The sequence below is a fragment of the Thermobia domestica genome, chromosome 9 (genome assembly GCF_964235325.1).
Source record: "Thermobia domestica chromosome 9, izTheDome1.hap1.1, whole genome shotgun sequence".
Classification (NCBI taxonomy): Eukaryota; Metazoa; Arthropoda; class Insecta; order Zygentoma; family Lepismatidae; genus Thermobia; species Thermobia domestica.
In genome coordinates this window covers 231,655,160-231,679,549 of record NC_137462.1, presented here as the reverse complement: position 1 = coordinate 231,679,549, position 24,390 = coordinate 231,655,160, and positions in this window count along the sequence as shown.

Below are 24,390 nucleotides of genomic sequence, written 5' to 3'. Positions count from 1 at the left end.
TGAATAGCTCCGTGGTAATTGGAATCAATTTTTGACAGAAGGTGTGCGTCATGTGATCTCATTGAAAAGGTAAGGGTTATAGTCGTTCATGTAGAGTATATGTTTCTAACTTCATTATTTTATGCTCTTTCTGCTAATTTGTGCCTTTCGTACCTATCCTGATGTGTAGAATATGAAAACAACATATTTTGTTCTTACATTGAAAATATATATACAGGGTGCATCAAAATAAACCGTTGCAGAAGACAAGATAACACTTCGATTTCAGAAAGTTTTAAAAGTTTGATATAATTAGGTAGTTTCTCTTTGTGTTACGTAAAAATACACATATGTGATCCTCGGGTGTCATATTCAAGCAACCTAGTGGTGTGTCAGTGTAGGGAAATGCAGTGAAATATGCGTTATTTTGAAAAAAAGAATAAAATAGTACCAAAAATGGTAGAGAATAAGGCACTTTGTTTCAGCCATAGGGACCCGGTTTCGCGACCACTATGAGAGAAGTGCTTGTACTCGAGTTTGAGCTTTATTTCGTGAAAATATGTTAAATGGTTCATAAGATATAGACTAAAACACATTATAATACACGACAATTAGTAACAATTCAATATGCACATAATGACATATAATATATTGTTAGACGGTTGCCAGCCAACATTTTTACGTGAAATAAGAGAATTAAAACAAAATTGAATAGCTCCGTGGTAATTGGAATCAATTTTTGACAGAAGGTGTGCGTCATGTGATCTCATTGAAAAGGTAAGGGTTATAGTCGTTCATGTAGAATATATGTTTCTAACTTCATTATTTTATGCTCTTTCTGCTAATTTGTGCCTTTCGTACCTATCCTGATGTGTAGAATATGAAAACAACATATTTTGTTCTTACATTGAAAATATATATACAGGGTGCATCAAAATAAACCGTTGCACAAGACAAGATAACACTTCGATTTCAGAAAGTTTTAAGAGTTTGATATAATTAGGTAGTTTCTCTTTGTGTTACGTAAAAATACACATATGTGATCCTCGGGTGTCATATTCAAGCAACCTAGTGGTGTGTCAGTGTAGGGAAATGCAGTGAAATATGCGTTATTTTGAAAAAAAAGAATAAAATAGTACCAAAAATGATAGAGAATAAGGTACTTTGTTTCAGCCATAGGGACCCGGGTTCGCGACCGCTATGAGAGAAGTGCTTGTACTCGAGTTTGAGCTTTATTTCGTGAAAATATGTTAAATGGTTCTTAAGATATAGACTAAAACACATTATAATACACGACAATTAGTAACAATTCAATATGCAAAAATGACATATAATATGTTGTTAGACGGTTGCCAGCCAACATTTTTACGTGAAATAAGAAAATTAAAACAAAATTGAATAGCTCCGTGGTAATTGGAATCAATTTTTGACAGAAGGTGTGCGTCATGTGATCTCATTGAAAAGGTAAGGGTTATAGTCGTTCATGTAGAGTATATGTTTCTAACTTCATTATTTTATGCTCTTTCTGCTAATTTGTGCCTTTCGTACCTATCCTGATGTGTAGAATATGAAAACAACATATTTTGTTCTTACATTGAAAATATATATACAGGGTGCATCAAAATAAACCGTTGCAGAAGACAAGATAACACTTCGATTTCAGAAAGTTTTAAAAGTTTGATATAATTAGGTAGTTTCTCTTTGTGTTACGTAAAAATACACATATGTGATCCTCGGGTGTCATATTCAAGCAACCTAGTGGTGTGTCAGTGTAGGGAAATGCAGTGAAATATGCGTTATTTTGAAAAAAAGAATAAAATAGTACCAAAAATGGTAGAGAATAAGGCACTTTGTTTCAGCCATAGGGACCCGGTTTCGCGACCACTATGAGAGATGTGCTTGTACTCGAGTTTGAGCTTTATTTCGTGAAAATATGTTAAATGGTTCATAAGATATAGACTAAAACACATTATAATACACGACAATTAGTAACAATTCAATATGCACATAATGACATATAATATATTGTTAGACGGTTGCCAGCCAACATTTTTACGTGAAATAAGAGAATTAAAACAAAATTGAATAGCTCCGTGGTAATTGGAATCAATTTTTGACAGAAGGTGTGCGTCATGTGATCTCATTGAAAAGGTAAGGGTTATAGTCGTTCATGTAGAATATATGTTTCTAACTTCATTATTTTATGCTCTTTCTGCTAATTTGTGCCTTTCGTACCTATCCTGATGTGTAGAATATGAAAACAACATATTTTGTTCTTACATTGAAAATATATATACAGGGTGCATCAAAATAAACCGTTGCACAAGACAAGATAACACTACGATTTCAGAAAGTTTTAAAAGTTTGATATAATTAGGTAGTTTCTCTTTGTGTTACGTAAAAATACACATATGTGATCCTCGGGTGTCATATTCAAGCAACCTAGTGGTGTGTCAGTGTAGGGAAATGCAGTGAAATATGCGTTATTTTGAAAAAAAGAATAAAATAGTACCAAAAATGGTAGAGAATAAGGCACTTTGTTTCAGCCATAGGGACCCGGGTTCGCGACCGCTATGAGAGAAGTGCTTGTACTCGAGTTTGAGCTTTATTTCGTGAAAATATGTTAAATGGTTCATAAGATATAGACTAAAACACATTATAATACACGACAATTAGTAACAATTCAATATGCACATAATGACATATAATATATTGTTAGACGGTTGCCAGCCAACATTTTTACGTGAAATAAGAGAATTAAAACAAAATTGAATAGCTCCGTGGTAATTGGAATCAATTTTTGACAGAAGGTGTGCGTCATGTGATCTCATTGAAAAGGTAAGGGTTATAGTCGTTCATGTAGATAATATGTTTCTAACTTCATTATTTTATGCTCTTTCTGCTAATTTGTGCCTTTCGTACCTATCCTGATGTGTAGAATATGAAAACAACATATTTTGTTCTTACATTGAAAATATATATACAGGGTGCATCAAAATAAACCGTTGCAGAAGACAAGATAACACTTCGATTTCAGAAAGTTTTAAAAGTTTGATATAATTAGGTAGTTTCTCTTTGTGTTACGTAAAAATACACATATGTGATCCTCGGGTGTCATATTCAAGCAACCTAGTGGTGTGTCAGTGTAGGGAAATGCAGTGAAATATGCGTTATTTTGAAAAAAAGAATAAAATAGTACCAAAAATGGCAGAGAATAAGGTACTTTGTTTCAGCCATAGGGACCCGGGTTCGCGACCGCTATGAGAGAAGTGCTTGTACTCGAGTTTGAGCTTTATTTCGTGAAAATATGTTAAATGGTTCATAAGATATAGACTAAAACACATTATAATACACGACAATTAGTAACAATTCAATATGCACATAATGACATATAATATATTGTTAGACGGTTGCCAGCCAACATTTTTACGTGAAATAAGAGAATTAAAACAAAATTGAATAGCTCCGTGGTAATTGGAATCAATTTTTGACAGAAGGTGTGCGTCATGTGATCTCATTGAAAAGGTAAGGGTTATAGTCGTTCATGTAGAATATATGTTTCTAACTTCATTATTTTATGCTCTTTCTGCTAATTTGTGCCTTTCGTACCTATCCTGATGTGTAGAATATGAAAACAACATATTTTGTTCTTACATTGAAAATATATATACAGGGTGCATCAAAATAAACCGTTGCAGAAGACAAGATAACACTTCGATTTCAGAAAGTTTTAAAAGTTTGATATAATTAGGTAGTTTCTCTTTGTGTTACGTAAAAATACACATATGTGATCCACGGGTGTCATATGCAAGCAACCTAGTGGTGTGTCAGTGTAGGGAAATGCAGTGAAATATGCGTTATTTTGAAAAAAAAGAATAAAATAGTACCAAAAATGGTAGAGAATAAGGTACTTTGTTTCAGCCATAGGGACCCGGGTTCGCGACCGCTATGAGAGAAGTGCTTGTACTCGAGTTTGAGCTTTATTTCGTGAAAATATGTTAAATGGTTCTTAAGATATAGACTAAAACACATTATAATACACGACAATTAGTAACAATTCAATATGCAAAAATGACATATAATATGTTGTTAGACGGTTGCCAGCCAACATTTTTACGTGAAATAAGAAAATTAAAACAAAATTGAATAGCTCCGTGGTAATTGGAATCAATTTTTGACAGAAGGTGTGCGTCATGTGATCTCATTGAAAAGGTAAGGGTTATAGTCGTTCATGTAGAGTATATGTTTCTAACTTCATTATTTTATGCTCTTTCTGCTAATTTGTGCCTTTCGTACCTATCCTGATGTGTAGAATATGAAAACAACATATTTTGTTCTTACATTGAAAATATATATACAGGGTGCATCAAAATAAACCGTTGCAGAAGACAAGATAACACTTCGATTTCAGAAAGTTTTAAAAGTTTGATATAATTAGGTAGTTTCTCTTTGTGTTACGTAAAAATACACATATGTGATCCTCGGGTGTCATATTCAAGCAACCTAGTGGTGTGTCAGTGTAGGGAAATGCAGTGAAATATGCGTTATTTTGAAAAAAAGAATAAAATAGTACCAAAAATGGTAGAGAATAAGGCACTTTGTTTCAGCCATAGGGACCCGGTTTCGCGACCACTATGAGAGAAGTGCTTGTACTCGAGTTTGAGCTTTATTTCGTGAAAATATGTTAAATGGTTCATAAGATATAGACTAAAACACATTATAATACACGACAATTAGTAACAATTCAATATGCACATAATGACATATAATATATTGTTAGACGGTTGCCAGCCAACATTTTTACGTGAAATAAGAGAATTAAAACAAAATTGAATAGCTCCGTGGTAATTGGAATCAATTTTTGACAGAAGGTGTGCGTCATGTGATCTCATTGAAAAGGTAAGGGTTATAGTCGTTCATGTAGAATATATGTTTCTAACTTCATTATTTTATGCTCTTTCTGCTAATTTGTGCCTTTCGTACCTATCCTGATGTGTAGAATATGAAAACAACATATTTTGTTCTTACATTGAAAATATATATACAGGGTGCATCAAAATAAACCGTTGCACAAGACAAGATAACACTTCGATTTCAGAAAGTTTTAAAAGTTTGATATAATTAGGTAGTTTCTCTTTGTGTTACGTAAAAATACACATATGTGATCCTCGGGTGTCATATTCAAGCAACCTAGTGGTGTGTCAGTGTAGGGAAATGCAGTGAAATATGCGTTATTTTGAAAAAAAGAATAAAATAGTACCAAAAATGGTAGAGAATAAGGCACTTTGTTTCAGCCATAGGGACCCGGGTTCGCGACCGCTATGAGAGAAGTGCTTGTACTCGAGTTTGAGCTTTATTTCGTGAAAATATGTTAAATGGTTCATAAGATATAGACTAAAACACATTATAATACACGACAATTAGTAACAATTCAATATGCACATAATGACATATAATATATTGTTAGACGGTTGCCAGCCAACATTTTTACGTGAAATAAGAGAATTAAAACAAAATTGAATAGCTCCGTGGTAATTGGAATCAATTTTTGACAGAAGGTGTGCGTCATGTGATCTCATTGAAAAGGTAAGGGTTATAGTCGTTCATGTAGAATATATGTTTCTAACTTCATTATTTTATGCTCTTTCTGCTAATTTGTGCCTTTCGTACCTATCCTGATGTGTAGAATATGAAAACAACATATTTTCTTCTTACATTGAAAATATATATACAGGGTGCATCAAAATAAACCGTTGCAGAAGACAAGATAACACTTCGATTTCAGAAAGTTTTAAAAGTTTGATATAATTAGGTAGTTTCTCTTTGTGTTACGTAAAAATACACATATGTGATCCACGGGTGTCATATGCAAGCAACCTAGTGGTGTGTCAGTGTAGGGAAATGCAGTGAAATATGCGTTATTTTGAAAAAAAAGAATAAAATAGTACCAAAAATGGTAGAGAATAAGGTACTTTGTTTCAGCCATAGGGACCCGGGTTCGCGACCGCTATGAGAGAAGTGCTTGTACTCGAGTTTGAGCTTTAATTCGTGAAAATATGTTAAATGGTTCTTAAGATATAGACCAAAACAGATTATAATACACGACAATTAGTAACAATTCAATATGCACATAATGATATATAATATATTGTTAGACGGTTGCCAGCCAACATTTTTACGTGAAATAAGAAAATTAAAACAAAATTGAATAGCTCCGTGGTAATTGGAATCAATTTTTGACAGAAGGTGTGCGTCATGTGATCTCATTGAAAAGGTAAGGGTTATAGTCGTTCATGTAGAATATATGTTTCTAACTTCATTATTTTATGCTCTTTCTGCTAATTTGTGCCTTTCGTACCTATCCTGATGTGTAGAATATGAAAACAACATATTTTGTTCTTACATTGAAAATATATATACAGGGTGCATCAAAATAAACCGTTGCAGAAGACAAGATAACACTTCGATTTCAGAAAGTTTTAAAAGTTTGATATAATTAGGTAGTTTCTCTTTGTGTTACGTAAAAATACACATATGTGATCCTCGGGTGTCATATTCAAGCAACCTAGTGGTGTGTCAGTGTAGGGAAATGCAGTGAAATATGCGTTATTTTGAAAAAAAGAATAAAATAGTACCAAAAATGGCAGAGAATAAGGTACTTTGTTTCAGCCATAGGGACCCGGGTTCGCGACCGCTATGAGAGAAGTGCTTGTACTCGAGTTTGAGCTTTATTTCGTGAAAATATGTTAAATGGTTCATAAGATATAGACTAAAACACATTATAATACACGACAATTAGTAACAATTCAATATGCACATAATGACATATAATATATTGTTAGACGGTTGCCAGCCAACATTTTTACGTGAAATAAGAGAATTAAAACAAAATTGAATAGCTCCGTGGTAATTGGAATCAATTTTTGACAGAAGGTGTGCGTCATGTGATCTCATTGAAAAGGTAAGGGTTATAGTCGTTCATGTAGAATATATGTTTCTAACTTCATTATTTTTTGCTCTTTCTGCTAATGTGTGCCTTTCGTACCTATCCTGATGTGTAGAATATGAAAACAACATATTTTGTTCTTACATTGAAAATATATATACAGGGTGCATCAAAATAAACCGTTGCAGAAGACAAGATAACACTTCGATTTCAGAAAGTTTTAAAAGTTTGATATAATTAGGTAGTTTATCTTCGTGTTACGTAAAAATACACATATGTGATCCTCGTTTGTCATATGCAAGCAACCTAGTGGTGTGTCAGTGTAGGGAAATGCAGTGAAATATGCGTTATTTTGAAAAAAAGAATAAAATAGTACCAAAAATGGTAAAGAATAAGGCACTTTGTTTCAGCCATAGGGACCCGGGTTCGCGACCGCTATGAGAGAAGTGCTTGTACTCGAGTTTGAGCTTTATTTCGAGAAAATATGTTAAATGGTTCTTAAGATATAGACTAAAACACATTATAATACACGACAATTAGTAACAATTCAATATGCAAAAATGACATATAATATGTTGTTAGACGGTTGCCAGCCAACATTTTTACGTGAAATAAGAAAATTAAAACAAAATTGAATAGCTCCGTGGTAATTGGAATCAATTTTTGACAGAAGGTGTGCGTCATGTGATCTCATTGAAAAGGTAAGGGTTATAGTCGTTCATGTAGAATATATGTTTCTAACTTCATTATTTTATGCTCTTTCTGCTAATTTGTGCCTTTCGTACCTATCCTGATGTGTAGAATATGAAAACAACATATTTTGTTCTTACATTGAAAATATATATACAGGGTGCATCAAAATAAACCGTTGCAGAAGACAAGATAACACTTCGATTTCAGAAAGTTTTAAAAGTTTGATATAATTAGGTAGTTTCTCTTTGTGTTACGTAAAAATACACATATGTGATCCTAGGGTGTCATATGCAAGCAACCTAGTGGTGTGTCATTGTAGGGAAATGCAGTGAAATATGCGTTATTTTGAAAAAAAGAATAAAATAGTACCAAAAATGGTAGAGAATAAGGTACTTTGTTTCAGACATAGGGACCCGGGTTCGCGACCGCTATGAGAGAAGTGCTTGTACTCGAGTTTGAGCTTTATTTCGTGAAAATATGTTAAATGGTTCTTAAGATATAGACTAAAACACATTATAATACACGACAATTAGTAACAATTCAATATGCAAAAATGACATATAATATGTTGTTAGACGGTTGCCAGCCAACATTTTTACGTGAAATAAGAAAATTAAAACAAAATTGAATAGCTCCGTGGTAATTGGAATCAATTTTTGACAGAAGGTGTGCGTCATGTGATCTCATTGAAAAGGTAAGGGTTATAGTCGTTCATGTAGAATATATGATTCTAACTTCATTATTTTATGCTCTTTCTGCTAATTTGTGCCTTTCGTACCTATCCTGATGTGTAGAATATGAAAACAACATATTTTGTTCTTACATTGAAAATATATATACAGGGTGCATCAAAATAAACCGTTGCAGAAGACAAGATAACACTTCGATTTCAGAAAGTTTTAAAAGTTTGATATAATTAGGTAGTTTCTCTTTGTGTTACGTAAAAATACACATATGTGATCCACGGGTGTCATATGCAAGCAACCTAGTGGTGTGTCAGTGTAGGGAAATGCAGTGAAATATGCGTTATTTTGAAAAAAAAGGATAAAATAGTACCAAAAATGGTAGAGAATAAGGTACTTTGTTTCAGCCATAGGGACCCGGGTTCGCGACCGCTATGAGAGAAGTGCTTGTACTCGAGTTTGAGCTTTAATTCGTGAAAATATGTTAAATGGTTCTTAAGATATAGACCAAAACAGATTATAATACACGACAATTAGTAACAATTCAATATGCACATAATGATATATAATATATTGTTAGACGGTTGCCAGCCAACATTTTTACGTGAAATAAGAAAATTAAAACAAAATTGAATAGCTCCGTGGTAATTGGAATCAATTTTTGACAGAAGGTGTGCGTCATGTGATCTCATTGAAAAGGTAAGGGTTATAGTCGTTCATGTAGAATATATGTTTCTAACTTCATTATTTTATGCTCTTTCTGCTAATTTGTGCCTTTCGTACCTATCCTGATGTGTAGAATATGAAAACAACATATTTTGTTCTTACATTGAAAATATATATACAGGGTGCATCAAAATAAACCGTTGCAGAAGACAAGATAACACTTCGATTTCAGAAAGTTTTAAAAGTTTGATATAATTAGGTAGTTTCTCTTTGTGTTACGTAAAAATACACATATGTGATCCTCGGGTGTCATATTCAAGCAACCTAGTGGTGTGTCAGTGTAGGGAAATGCAGTGAAATATGCGTTATTTTGAAAAAAAGAATAAAATAGTACCAAAAATGGTAGAGAATAAGGTACTTTGTTTCAGCCATAGGGACCCGGGTTCGCGACCGCTATGAGAGAAGTGCTTGTACTCGAGTTTGAGCTTTATTTCGTGAAAATATGTTAAATGGTTCATAAGATATAGACTAAAACACATTATAATACACGACAATTAGTAACAATTCAATATGCACATAATGACATATAATATATTGTTAGACGGTTGCCAGCCAACATTTTTACGTGAAATAAGATAATTAAAACAAAATTGAATAGCTCCGTGGTAATTGGGATCAATTTTTGACAGAAGGTGTGCGTCATGTGATCTCATTGAAAAGGTAAGGGTTATAGTCGTTCATGTAGAATATATGTTTCTAACTTCATTATTTTTTGCTCTTTCTGCTAATGTGTGCCTTTCGTACCTATCCTGATGTGTAGAATATGAAAACAACATATTTTGTTCTTACATTGAAAATATATATACAGGGTGCATCAAAATAAACCGTTGCAGAAGACAAGATAACACTTCGATTTCAGAAAGTTTTAAAAGTTTGATATAATTAGGTAGTTTATCTTCGTGTTACGTAAAAATACACATATGTGATCCTCGGGTGTCATATGCAAGCAACCTAGTGGTGTGTCAGTGTAGGGAAATGCAGTGAAATATGCGTTATTTTGAAAAAAAGAATAAAATAGTACCAAAAATGGTAAAGAATAAGGCACTTTGTTTCAGCCATAGGGACCCGGGTTCGCGACCGCTATGAGAGAAGTGCTTGTACTCGAGTTTGAGCTTTATTTCGTGAAAATATGTTAAATGGTTCTTAAGATATAGACTAAAACACATTATAATACACGACAATTAGTAACAATTCAATATGCAAAAATGACATATAATATGTTGTTAGACGGTTGCCAGCCAACATTTTTACGTGAAATAAGAAAATTAAAACAAAATTGAATAGCTCCGTGGTAATTGGAATCAATTTTTGACAGAAGGTGTGCGTCATGTGATCTCATTGAAAAGGTAAGGGTTATAGTCGTTCATGTAGAATATATGTTTCTAACTTCATTATTTTATGCTCTTTCTGCTAATTTGTGCCTTTCGTACCTATCCTGATGTGTAGAATATGAAAACAACATATTTTGTTCTTACATTGAAAATATATATACAGGGTGCATCAAAATAAACCGTTGCAGAAGACAAGATAACACTTCGATTTCAGAAAGTTTTAAAAGTTTGATATAATTAGGTAGTTTCTCTTTGTGTTACGTAAAAATACACATATGTGATCCTAGGGTGTCATATGCAAGCAACCTAGTGGTGTGTCATTGTAGGGAAATGCAGTGAAATATGCGTTATTTTGAAAAAAAGAATAAAATAGTACCAAAAATGGTAGAGAATAAGGTACTTTGTTTCAGCCATAGGGACCCGGGTTCGCGACCGCTATGAGAGAAGTGCTTGTACTCGAGTTTGAGCTTTATTTCGTGAAAATATGTTAAATGGTTCTTAAGATATAGACTAAAACACATTATAATACACGACAATTAGTAACAATTCAATATGCAAAAATGACATATAATATGTTGTTAGACGGTTGCCAGCCAACATTTTTACGTGAAATAAGAAAATTAAAACAAAATTGAATAGCTCCGTGGTAATTGGAATCAATTTTTGACAGAAGGTGTGCGTCATGTGATCTCATTGAAAAGGTAAGGGTTATAGTCGTTCATGTAGAGTATATGTTTCTAACTTCATTATTTTATGCTCTTTCTGCTAATTTGTGCCTTTCGTACCTATCCTGATGTGTAGAATATGAAAACAACATATTTTGTTCTTACATTGAAAATATATATAAAGGGTGCATCAAAATAAACCGTTGCAGAAGACAAGATAACACTTCGATTTCAGAAAGTTTTAAAAGTTTGATATAATTAGGTAGTTTCTCTTTGTGTTACGTAAAAATACACATATGTGATCCTCGGGTGTCATATTCAAGCAACCTAGTGGTGTGTCAGTGTAGGGAAATGCAGTGAAATATGCGTTATTTTGAAAAAAAGAATAAAATAGTACCAAAAATGGTAGAGAATAAGGCACTTTGTTTCAGCCATAGGGACCCGGTTTCGCGACCACTATGAGAGAAGTGCTTGTACTCGAGTTTGAGCTTTATTTCGTGAAAATATGTTAAATGGTTCATAAGATATAGACTAAAACACATTATAATACACGACAATTAGTAACAATTCAATATGCACATAATGACATATAATATATTGTTAGACGGTTGCCAGCCAACATTTTTACGTGAAATAAGAGAATTAAAACAAAATTGAATAGCTCCGTGGTAATTGGAATCAATTTTTGACAGAAGGTGTGCGTCATGTGATCTCATTGAAAAGGTAAGGGTTATAGTCGTTCATGTAGAATATATGTTTCTAACTTCATTATTTTATGCTCTTTCTGCTAATTTGTGCCTTTCGTACCTATCCTGATGTGTAGAATATGAAAACAACATATTTTGTTCTTACATTGAAAATATATATACAGGGTGCATCAAAATAAACCGTTGCACAAGACAAGATAACACTTCGATTTCAGAAAGTTTTAAAAGTTTGATATAATTAGGTAGTTTCTCTTTGTGTTACGTAAAAATACACATATGTGATCCTCGGGTGTCATATTCAAGCAACCTAGTGGTGTGTCAGTGTAGGGAAATGCAGTGAAATATGCGTTATTTTGAAAAAAAGAATAAAATAGTACCAAAAATGGTAGAGAATAAGGCACTTTGTTTCAGCCATAGGGACCCGGGTTCGCGACCGCTATGAGAGAAGTGCTTGTACTCGAGTTTGAGCTTTATTTCGTGAAAATATGTTAAATGGTTCATAAGATATAGACTAAAACACATTATAATACACGACAATTAGTAACAATTCAATATGCACATAATGACATATAATATATTGTTAGACGGTTGCCAGCCAACATTTTTACGTGAAATAAGAGAATTAAAACAAAATTGAATAGCTCCGTGGTAATTGGAATCAATTTTTGACAGAAGGTGTGCGTCATGTGATCTCATTGAAAAGGTAAGGGTTATAGTCGTTCATGTAGAATATATGTTTCTAACTTCATTATTTTATGCTCTTTCTGCTAATTTGTGCCTTTCGTACCTATCCTGATGTGTAGAATATGAAAACAACATATTTTGTTCTTACATTGAAAATATATATACAGGGTGCATCAAAATAAACCGTTGCAGAAGACAAGATAACACTTCGATTTCAGAAAGTTTTAAAAGTTTGATATAATTAGGTAGTTTCTCTTTGTGTTACGTAAAAATACACATATGTGATCCTCGGGTGTCATATTCAAGCAACCTAGTGGTGTGTCAGTGTAGGGAAATGCAGTGAAATATGCGTTATTTTGAAAAAAAGAATAAAATAGTACCAAAAATGGCAGAGAATAAGGTACTTTGTTTCAGCCATAGGGACCCGGGTTCGCGACCGCTATGAGAGAAGTGCTTGTACTCGAGTTTGAGCTTTATTTCGTGAAAATATGTTAAATGGTTCATAAGATATAGACTAAAACACATTATAATACACGACAATTAGTAACAATTCAATATGCACATAATGACATATAATATATTGTTAGACGGTTGCCAGCCAACATTTTTACGTGAAATAAGAGAATTAAAACAAAATTGAATAGCTCCGTGGTAATTGGAATCAATTTTTGACAGAAGGTGTGCGTCATGTGATCTCATTGAAAAGGTAAGGGTTATAGTCGTTCATGTAGAATATATGTTTCTAACTTCATTATTTTATGCTCTTTCTGCTAATTTGTGCCTTTCGTACCTATCCTGATGTGTAGAATATGAAAACAACATATTTTGTTCTTACATTGAAAATATATATACAGGGTGCATCAAAATAAACCGTTGCAGAAGACAAGATAACACTTCGATTTCAGAAAGTTTTAAAAGTTTGATATAATTAGGTAGTTTCTCTTTGTGTTACGTAAAAATACACATATGTGATCCACGGGTGTCATATGCAAGCAACCTAGTGGTGTGTCAGTGTAGGGAAATGCAGTGAAATATGCGTTATTTTGAAAAAAAAGAATAAAATAGTACCAAAAATGGTAGAGAATAAGGTACTTTGTTTCAGCCATAGGGACCCGGGTTCGCGACCGCTATGAGAGAAGTGCTTGTACTCGAGTTTGAGCTTTATTTCGTGAAAATATGTTAAATGGTTCTTAAGATATAGACTAAAACACATTATAATACACGACAATTAGTAACAATTCAATATGCAAAAATGACATATAATATGTTGTTAGACGGTTGCCAGCCAACATTTTTACGTGAAATAAGAAAATTAAAACAAAATTGAATAGCTCCGTGGTAATTGGAATCAATTTTTGACAGAAGGTGTGCGTCATGTGATCTCATTGAAAAGGTAAGGGTTATAGTCGTTCATGTAGAGTATATGTTTCTAACTTCATTATTTTATGCTCTTTCTGCTAATTTGTGCCTTTCGTACCTATCCTGATGTGTAGAATATGAAAACAACATATTTTGTTCTTACATTGAAAATATATATACAGGGTGCATCAAAATAAACCGTTGCAGAAGACAAGATAACACTTCGATTTCAGAAAGTTTTAAAAGTTTGATATAATTAGGTAGTTTCTCTTTGTGTTACGTAAAAATACACATATGTGATCCTCGGGTGTCATATTCAAGCAACCTAGTGGTGTGTCAGTGTAGGGAAATGCAGTGAAATATGCGTTATTTTGAAAAAAAGAATAAAATAGTACCAAAAATGGTAGAGAATAAGGCACTTTGTTTCAGCCATAGGGACCCGGTTTCGCGAACACTATGAGAGAAGTGCTTGTACTCGAGTTTGAGCTTTATTTCGTGAAAATATGTTAAATGGTTCATAAGATATAGACTAAAACACATTATAATACACGACAATTAGTAACAATTCAATATGCACATAATGACATATAATATATTGTTAGACGGTTGCCAGCCAACATTTTTACGTGAAATAAGAGAATTAAAACAAAATTGAATAGCTCCGTGGTAATTGGAATCAATTTTTGACAGAAGGTGTGCGTCATGTGATCTCATTGAAAAGGTAAGGGTTATAGTCGTTCATGTAGAATATATGTTTCTAACTTCATTATTTTATGCTCTTTCTGCTAATTTGTGCCTTTCGTACCTATCCTGATGTGTAGAATATGAAAACAACATATTTTCTTCTTACATTGAAAATATATATACAGGGTGCATCAAAATAAACCGTTGCACAAGACAAGATAACACTTCGATTTCAGAAAGTTTTAAAAGTTTGATATAATTAGGTAGTTTCTCTTTGTGTTACGTAAAAATACACATATGTGATCCTCGGGTGTCATATTCAAGCAACCTAGTGGTGTGTCAGTGTAGGGAAATGCAGTGAAATATGCGTTATTTTGAAAAAAAGAATAAAATAGTACCAAAAATGGTAGAGAATAAGGCACTTTGTTTCAGCCATAGGGACCCGGGTTCGCGACCGCTATGAGAGAAGTGCTTGTACTCGAGTTTGAGCTTTATTTCGTGAAAATATGTTAAATGGTTCATAAGATATAGACTAAAACACATTATAATACACGACAATTAGTAACAATTCAATATGCACATAATGACATATAATATATTGTTAGACGGTTGCCAGCCAACATTTTTACGTGAAATAAGAGAATTAAAACAAAATTGAATAGCTCCGTGGTAATTGGAATCAATTTTTGACAGAAGGTGTGCGTCATGTGATCTCATTGAAAAGGTAAGGGTTATAGTCGTTCATGTAGAATATATGTTTCTAACTTCATTATTTTATGCTCTTTCTGCTAATTTGTGCCTTTCGTACCTATCCTGATGTGTAGAATATGAAAACAACATATTTTCTTCTTACATTGAAAATATATATACAGGGTGCATCAAAATAAACCGTTGCAGAAGACAAGATAACACTTCGATTTCAGAAAGTTTTAAAAGTTTGATATAATTAGGTAGTTTCTCTTTGTGTTACGTAAAAATACACATATGTGATCCACGGGTGTCATATGCAAGCAACCTAGTGGTGTGTCAGTGTAGGGAAATGCAGTGAAATATGCGTTATTTTGAAAAAAAAGAATAAAATAGTACCAAAAATGGTAGAGAATAAGGTACTTTGTTTCAGCCATAGGGACCCGGGTTCGCGACCGCTATGAGAGAAGTGCTTGTACTCGAGTTTGAGCTTTAATTCGTGAAAATATGTTAAATGGTTCTTAAGATATAGACCAAAACAGATTATAATACACGACAATTAGTAACAATTCAATATGCACATAATGATATATAATATATTGTTAGACGGTTGCCAGCCAACATTTTTACGTGAAATAAGAAAATTAAAACAAAATTGAATAGCTCCGTGGTAATTGGAATCAATTTTTGACAGAAGGTGTCCGTCATGTGATCTCATTGAAAAGGTAAGGGTTATAGTCGTTCATGTAGAATATATGTTTCTAACTTCATTATTTTATGCTCTTTCTGCTAATTTGTGCCTTTCGTACCTATCCTGATGTGTAGAATATGAAAACAACATATTTTGTTCTTACATTGAAAATATATATACAGGGTGCATCAAAATAAACCGTTGCAGAAGACAAGATAACACTTCGATTTCAGAAAGTTTTAAAAGTTTGATATAATTAGGTAGTTTATCTTCGTGTTACGTAAAAATACACATATGTGATCCTCGGGTGTCATATGCAAGCAACCTAGTGGTGTGTCAGTGTAGGGAAATGCAGTGAAATATGCGTTATTTTGAAAAAAAGAATAAAATAGTACCAAAAATGGTAAAGAATAAGGCACTTTGTTTCAGCCATAGGGACCCGGGTTCGCGACCGCTATGAGAGAAGTGCTTGTACTCGAGTTTGAGCTTTATTTCGTGAAAATATGTTAAATGGTTCTTAAGATATAGACTAAAACACATTATAATACACGACAATTAGTAACAATTCAATATGCAAAAATGACATATAATATGTTGTTAGACGGTTGCCAGCCAACATTTTTACGTGAAATAAGAAAATTAAAACAAAATTGAATAGCTCCGTGGTAATTGGAATCAATTTTTGACAGAAGGTGTGCGTCATGTGATCTCATTGAAAAGGTAAGGGTTATAGTCGTTCATGTAGAATATATGTTTCTAACTTCATTATTTTATGCTCTTTCTGCTAATTTGTGCCTTTCGTACCTATCCTGATGTGTAGAATATGAAAACAACATATTTTGTTCTTACATTGAAAATATATATACAGGGTGCATCAAAATAAACCGTTGCAGAAGACAAGATAACACTTCGATTTCAGAAAGTTTTAAAAGTTTGATATAATTAGGTAGTTTCTCTTTGTGTTACGTAAAAATACACATATGTGATCCTAGGGTGTCATATGCAAGCAACCTAGTGGTGTGTCATTGTAGGGAAATGCAGTGAAATATGCGTTATTTTGAAAAAAAGAATAAAATAGTACCAAAAATGGTAGAGAATAAGGTACTTTGTTTCAGCCATAGGGACCCGGGTTCGCGACCGCTATGAGAGAAGTGCTTGTACTCGAGTTTGAGCTTTATTTCGTGAAAATATGTTAAATGGTTCTTAAGATATAGACTAAAACACATTATAATACACGACAATTAGTAACAATTCAATATGCAAAAATGACATATAATATGTTGTTAGACGGTTGCCAGCCAACATTTTTACGTGAAATAAGAAAATTAAAACAAAATTGAATAGCTCCGTGGTAATTGGAATCAATTTTTGACAGAAGGTGTGCGTCATGTGATCTCATTGAAAAGGTAAGGGTTATAGTCGTTCATGTAGAGTATATGTTTCTAACTTCATTATTTTATGCTCTTTCTGCTAATTTGTGCCTTTCGTACCTATCCTGATGTGTAGAATATGAAAACAACATATTTTGTTCTTACATTGAAAATATATATAAAGGGTGCATCAAAATAAACCGTTGCAGAAGACAAGATAACACTTCGATTTCAGAAAGTTTTAAAAGTTTGATATAATTAGGTAGTTTCTCTTTGTGTTACGTAAAAATACACATATGTGATCCTCGGGTGTCATATTCAAGCAACCTAGTGGTGTGTCAGTGTAGGGAAATGCAGTGAAATATGCGTTATTTTGAAAAAAAGAATAAAATAGTACCAAAAATGGTAGAGAATAAGGCACTTTGTTTCAGCCATAGGGACCCGGTTTCGCGACCACTATGAGAGAAGTGCTTGTACTCGAGTTTGAGCTTTATTTCGTGAAAATATGTTAAATGGTTCATAAGATATAGACTAAAACACATTATAATACACGACAATTAGTAACAATTCAATATGCACATAATGACATATAATATATTGTTAGACGGTTGCCAGCCAACATTTTTACGTGAAATAAGAGAATTAAAACAAAATTGAATAGCTCCGTGGTAATTGGAATCAATTTTTGACAGAAGGTGTGCGTCATGTGATCTCATTGAAAAGGTAAGGGTTATAGTCGTTCATGTAGAATATATGTTTCTAACTTCATTATTTTATGCTCTTTCTGCTAATTTGTGCCTTTCGTACCTATCCTGATGTGTAGAATATGAAAACAACATATTTTGTTCTTACATTGAAAATATATATACAGGGTGCATCAAAATAAACCGTTGCACAAGACAAGATAACACTTCGATTTCAGAAAGTTTTAAAAGTTTGATATAATTAGGTAGTTTCTCTTTGTGTTACGTAAAAATACACATATGTGATCCTCGGGTGTCATATTCAAGCAACCTAGTGGTGTGTCAGTGTAGGGAAATGCAGTGAAATATGCGTTATTTTGAAAAAAAGAATAAAATAGTACCAAAAATGGTAGAGAATAAGGCACTTTGTTTCAGCCATAGGGACCCGGGTTCGCGACCGCTATGAGAGAAGTGCTTGTACTCGAGTTTGAGCTTTATTTCGTGAAAATATGTTAAATGGTTCATAAGATATAGACTAAAACACATTATAATACACGACAATTAGTAACAATTCAATATGCACATAATGACATATAATATATTGTTAGACGGTTGCCAGCCAACATTTTTACGTGAAATAAGAGAATTAAAACAAAATTGAATAGCTCCGTGGTAATTGGAATCAATTTTTGACAGAAGGTGTGCGTCATGTGATCTCATTGAAAAGGTAAGGGTTATAGTCGTTCATGTAGAATATATGTTTCTAACTTCATTATTTTATGCTCTTTCTGCTAATTTGTGCCTTTCGTACCTATCCTGATGTGTAGAATATGAAAACAACATATTTTGTTCTTACATTGAAAATATATATACAGGGTGCATCAAAATAAACCGTTGCAGAAGACAAGATAACACTTCGATTTCAGAAAGTTTTAAAAGTTTGATATAATTAGGTAGTTTCTCTTTGTGTTACGTAAAAATACACATATGTGATCCTCGGGTGTCATATTCAAGCAACCTAGTGGTGTGTCAGTGTAGGGAAATGCAGTGAAATATGCGTTATTTTGAAAAAAAGAATAAAATAGTACCAAAAATGGCAGAGAATAAGGTACTTTGTTTCAGCCATAGGGACCCGGGTTCGCGACCGCTATGAGAGAAGTGCTTGTACTCGAGTTTGAGCTTTATTTCGTGAAAATATGTTAAATGGTTCATAAGATATAGACTAAAACACATTATAATACACGACAATTAGTAACAATTCAATATGCACATAATGACATATAATATATTGTTAGACGGTTGCCAGCCAACATTTTTACGTGAAATAAGAGAATTAAAACAAAATTGAATAGCTCCGTGGTAATTGGAATCAATTTTTGACAGAAGGTGTGCGTCATGTGATCTCATTGAAAAGGTAAGGGTTATAGTCGTTCATGTAGAATATATGTTTCTAACTTCATTATTTTATGCTCTTTCTGCTAATTTGTGCCTTTCGTACCTATCCTGATGTGTAGAATATGAAAACAACATATTTTGTTCTTACATTGAAAATATATATACAGGGTGCATCAAAATAAACCGTTGCAGAAGACAAGATAACACTTCGATTTCAGAAAGTTTTAAAAGTTTGATATAATTAGGTAGTTTCTCTTTGTGTTACGTAAAAATACACATATGTGATCCACGGGTGTCATATGCAAGCAACCTAGTGGTGTGTCAGTGTAGGGAAATGCAGTGAAATATGCGTTATTTTGAAAAAAAAGAATAAAATAGTACCAAAAATGGTAGAGAATAAGGTACTTTGTTTCAGCCATAGGGACCCGGGTTCGCGACCGCTATGAGAGAAGTGCTTGTACTCGAGTTTGAGCTTTATTTCGTGAAAATATGTTAAATGGTTCTTAAGATATAGACTAAAACACATTATAATACACGACAATTAGTAACAATTCAATATGCAAAAATGACATATAATATGTTGTTAGACGGTTGCCAGCCAACATTTTTACGTGAAATAAGAAAATTAAAACAAAATTGAATAGCTCCGTGGTAATTGGAATCAATTTTTGACAGAAGGTGTGCGTCATGTGATCTCATTGAAAAGGTAAGGGTTATAGTCGTTCATGTAGAGTATATGTTTCTAACTTCATTATTTTATGCTCTTTCTGCTAATTTGTGCCTTTCGTACCTATCCTGATGTGTAGAATATGAAAACAACATATTTTGTTCTTACATTGAAAATATATATACAGGGTGCATCAAAATAAACCGTTGCAGAAGACAAGATAACACTTCGATTTCAGAAAGTTTTAAAAGTTTGATATAATTAGGTAGTTTCTCTTTGTGTTACGTAAAAATACACATATGTGATCCTCGGGTGTCATATTCAAGCAACCTAGTGGTGTGTCAGTGTAGGGAAATGCAGTGAAATATGCGTTATTTTGAAAAAAAGAATAAAATAGTACCAAAAATGGTAGAGAATAAGGCACTTTGTTTCAGCCATAGGGACCCGGTTTCGCGAACACTATGAGAGAAGTGCTTGTACTCGAGTTTGAGCTTTATTTCGTGAAAATATGTTAAATGGTTCATAAGATATAGACTAAAACACATTATAATACACGACAATTAGTAACAATTCAATATGCACATAATGACATATAATATATTGTTAGACGGTTGCCAGCCAACATTTTTACGTGAAATAAGAGAATTAAAACAAAATTGAATAGCTCCGTGGTAATTGGAATCAATTTTTGACAGAAGGTGTGCGTCATGTGATCTCATTGAAAAGGTAAGGGTTATAGTCGTTCATGTAGAATATATGTTTCTAACTTCATTATTTTATGCTCTTTCTGCTAATTTGTGCCTTTCGTACCTATCCTGATGTGTAGAATATGAAAACAACATATTTTCTTCTTACATTGAAAATATATATACAGGGTGCATCAAAATAAACCGTTGCACAAGACAAGATAACACTTCGATTTCAGAAAGTTTTAAAAGTTTGATATAATTAGGTAGTTTCTCTTTGTGTTACGTAAAAATACACATATGTGATCCTCGGGTGTCATATTCAAGCAACCTAGTGGTGTGTCAGTGTAGGGAAATGCAGTGAAATATGCGTTATTTTGAAAAAAAGAATAAAATAGTACCAAAAATGGTAGAGAATAAGGCACTTTGTTTCAGCCATAGGGACCCGGGTTCGCGACCGCTATGAGAGAAGTGCTTGTACTCGAGTTTGAGCTTTATTTCGTGAAAATATGTTAAATGGTTCATAAGATATAGACTAAAACACATTATAATACACGACAATTAGTAACAATTCAATATGCACATAATGACATATAATATATTGTTAGACGGTTGCCAGCCAACATTTTTACGTGAAATAAGAGAATTAAAACAAAATTGAATAGCTCCGTGGTAATTGGAATCAATTTTTGACAGAAGGTGTGCGTCATGTGATCTCATTGAAAAGGTAAGGGTTATAGTCGTTCATGTAGAATATATGTTTCTAACTTCATTATTTTATGCTCTTTCTGCTAATTTGTGCCTTTCGTACCTATCCTGATGTGTAGAATATGAAAACAACATATTTTCTTCTTACATTGAAAATATATATACAGGGTGCATCAAAATAAACCGTTGCAGAAGACAAGATAACACTTCGATTTCAGAAAGTTTTAAAAGTTTGATATAATTAGGTAGTTTCTCTTTGTGTTACGTAAAAATACACATATGTGATCCACGGGTGTCATATGCAAGCAACCTAGTGGTGTGTCAGTGTAGGGAAATGCAGTGAAATATGCGTTATTTTGAAAAAAAAGAATAAAATAGTACCAAAAATGGTAGAGAATAAGGTACTTTGTTTCAGCCATAGGGACCCGGGTTCGCGACCGCTATGAGAGAAGTGCTTGTACTCGAGTTTGAGCTTTAATTCGTGAAAATATGTTAAATGGTTCTTAAGATATAGACCAAAACAGATTATAATACACGACAATTAGTAACAATTCAATATGCACATAATGATATATAATATATTGTTAGACGGTTGCCAGCCAACATTTTTACGTGAAATAAGAAAATTAAAACAAAATTGAATAGCTCCGTGGTAATTGGAATCAATTTTTGACAGAAGGTGTCCGTCATGTGATCTCATTGAAAAGGTAAGGGTTATAGTCGTTCATGTAGAATATATGTTTCTAACTTCATTATTTTATGCTCTTTCTGCTAATTTGTGCCTTTCGTACCTATCCTGATGTGTAGAATATGAAAACAACATATTTTGTTCTTACATTGAAAATATATATACAGGGTGCATCAAAATAAACCGTTGCAGAAGACAAGATAACACTTCGATTTCAGAAAGTTTTAAAAGTTTGATATAATTAGGTAGTTTCTCTTTGTGTTACGTAAAAATACACATATGTGATCCTCGGGTGTCATATTCAAGCAACCTAGTGGTGTGTCAGTGTAGGGAAATGCAGTGAAATATGCGTTATTTTGAAAAAAAGAATAAAATAGTACCAAAAATGGCAGAGAATAAGGTACTTTGTTTCAGCCATAGGGACCCGGGTTCGCGACCGCTATGAGAGAAGTGCTTGTACTCGAGTTTGAGCTTTATTTCGTGAAAATATGTTAAATGGTTCATAAGATATAGACTAAAACACATTATAATACACGACAATTAGTAACAATTCAATATGCACATAATGACATATAATATATTGTTAGACGGTTGCCAGCCAACATTTTTACGTGAAATAAGAGAATTAAAACAAAATTGAATAGCTCCGTGGTAATTGGAATCAATTTTTGACAGAAGGTGTGCGTCATGTGATCTCATTGAAAAGGTAAGGGTTATAGTCGTTCATGTAGAATATATGTTTCTAACTTCATTATTTTTTGCTCTTTCTGCTAATGTGTGCCTTTCGTACCTATCCTGATGTGTAGAATATGAAAACAACATATTTTGTTCTTACATTGAAAATATATATACAGGGTGCATCAAAATAAACCGTTGCAGAAGACAAGATAACACTTCGATTTCAGAAAGTTTTAAAAGTTTGATATAATTAGGTAGTTTATCTTCGTGTTACGTAAAAATACACATATGTGATCCTCGTTTGTCATATGCAAGCAACCTAGTGGTGTGTCAGTGTAGGGAAATGCAGTGAAATATGCGTTATTTTGAAAAAAAGAATAAAATAGTACCAAAAATGGTAAAGAATAAGGCACTTTGTTTCAGCCATAGGGACCCGGGTTCGCGACCGCTATGAGAGAAGTGCTTGTACTCGAGTTTGAGCTTTATTTCGAGAAAATATGTTAAATGGTTCTTAAGATATAGACTAAAACACATTATAATACACGACAATTAGTAACAATTCAATATGCAAAAATGACATATAATATGTTGTTAGACGGTTGCCAGCCAACATTTTTACGTGAAATAAGAAAATTAAAACAAAATTGAATAGCTCCGTGGTAATTGGAATCAATTTTTGACAGAAGGTGTGCGTCATGTGATCTCATTGAAAAGGTAAGGGTTATAGTCGTTCATGTAGAATATATGTTTCTAACTTCATTATTTTATGCTCTTTCTGCTAATTTGTGCCTTTCGTACCTATCCTGATGTGTAGAATATGAAAACAACATATTTTGTTCTTACATTGAAAATATATATACAGGGTGCATCAAAATAAACCGTTGCAGAAGACAAGATAACACTTCGATTTCAGAAAGTTTTAAAAGTTTGATATAATTAGGTAGTTTCTCTTTGTGTTACGTAAAAATACACATATGTGATCCTAGGGTGTCATATGCAAGCAACCTAGTGGTGTGTCATTGTAGGGAAATGCAGTGAAATATGCGTTATTTTGAAAAAAAGAATAAAATAGTACCAAAAATGGTAGAGAATAAGGTACTTTGTTTCAGACATAGGGACCCGGGTTCGCGACCGCTATGAGAGAAGTGCTTGTACTCGAGTTTGAGCTTTATTTCGTGAAAATATGTTAAATGGTTCTTAAGATATAGACTAAAACACATTATAATACACGACAATTAGTAACAATTCAATATGCAAAAATGACATATAATATGTTGTTAGACGGTTGCCAGCCAACATTTTTACGTGAAATAAGAAAATTAAAACAAAATTGAATAGCTCCGTGGTAATTGGAATCAATTTTTGACAGAAGGTGTGCGTCATGTGATCTCATTGAAAAGGTAAGGGTTATAGTCGTTCATGTAGAATATATGATTCTAACTTCATTATTTTATGCTCTTTCTGCTAATTTGTGCCTTTCGTACCTATCCTGATGTGTAGAATATGAAAACAACATATTTTGTTCTTACATTGAAAATATATATACAGGGTGCATCAAAATAAACCGTTGCAGAAGACAAGATAACACTTCGATTTCAGAAAGTTTTAAAAGTTTGATATAATTAGGTAGTTTCTCTTTGTGTTACGTAAAAATACACATATGTGATCCACGGGTGTCAT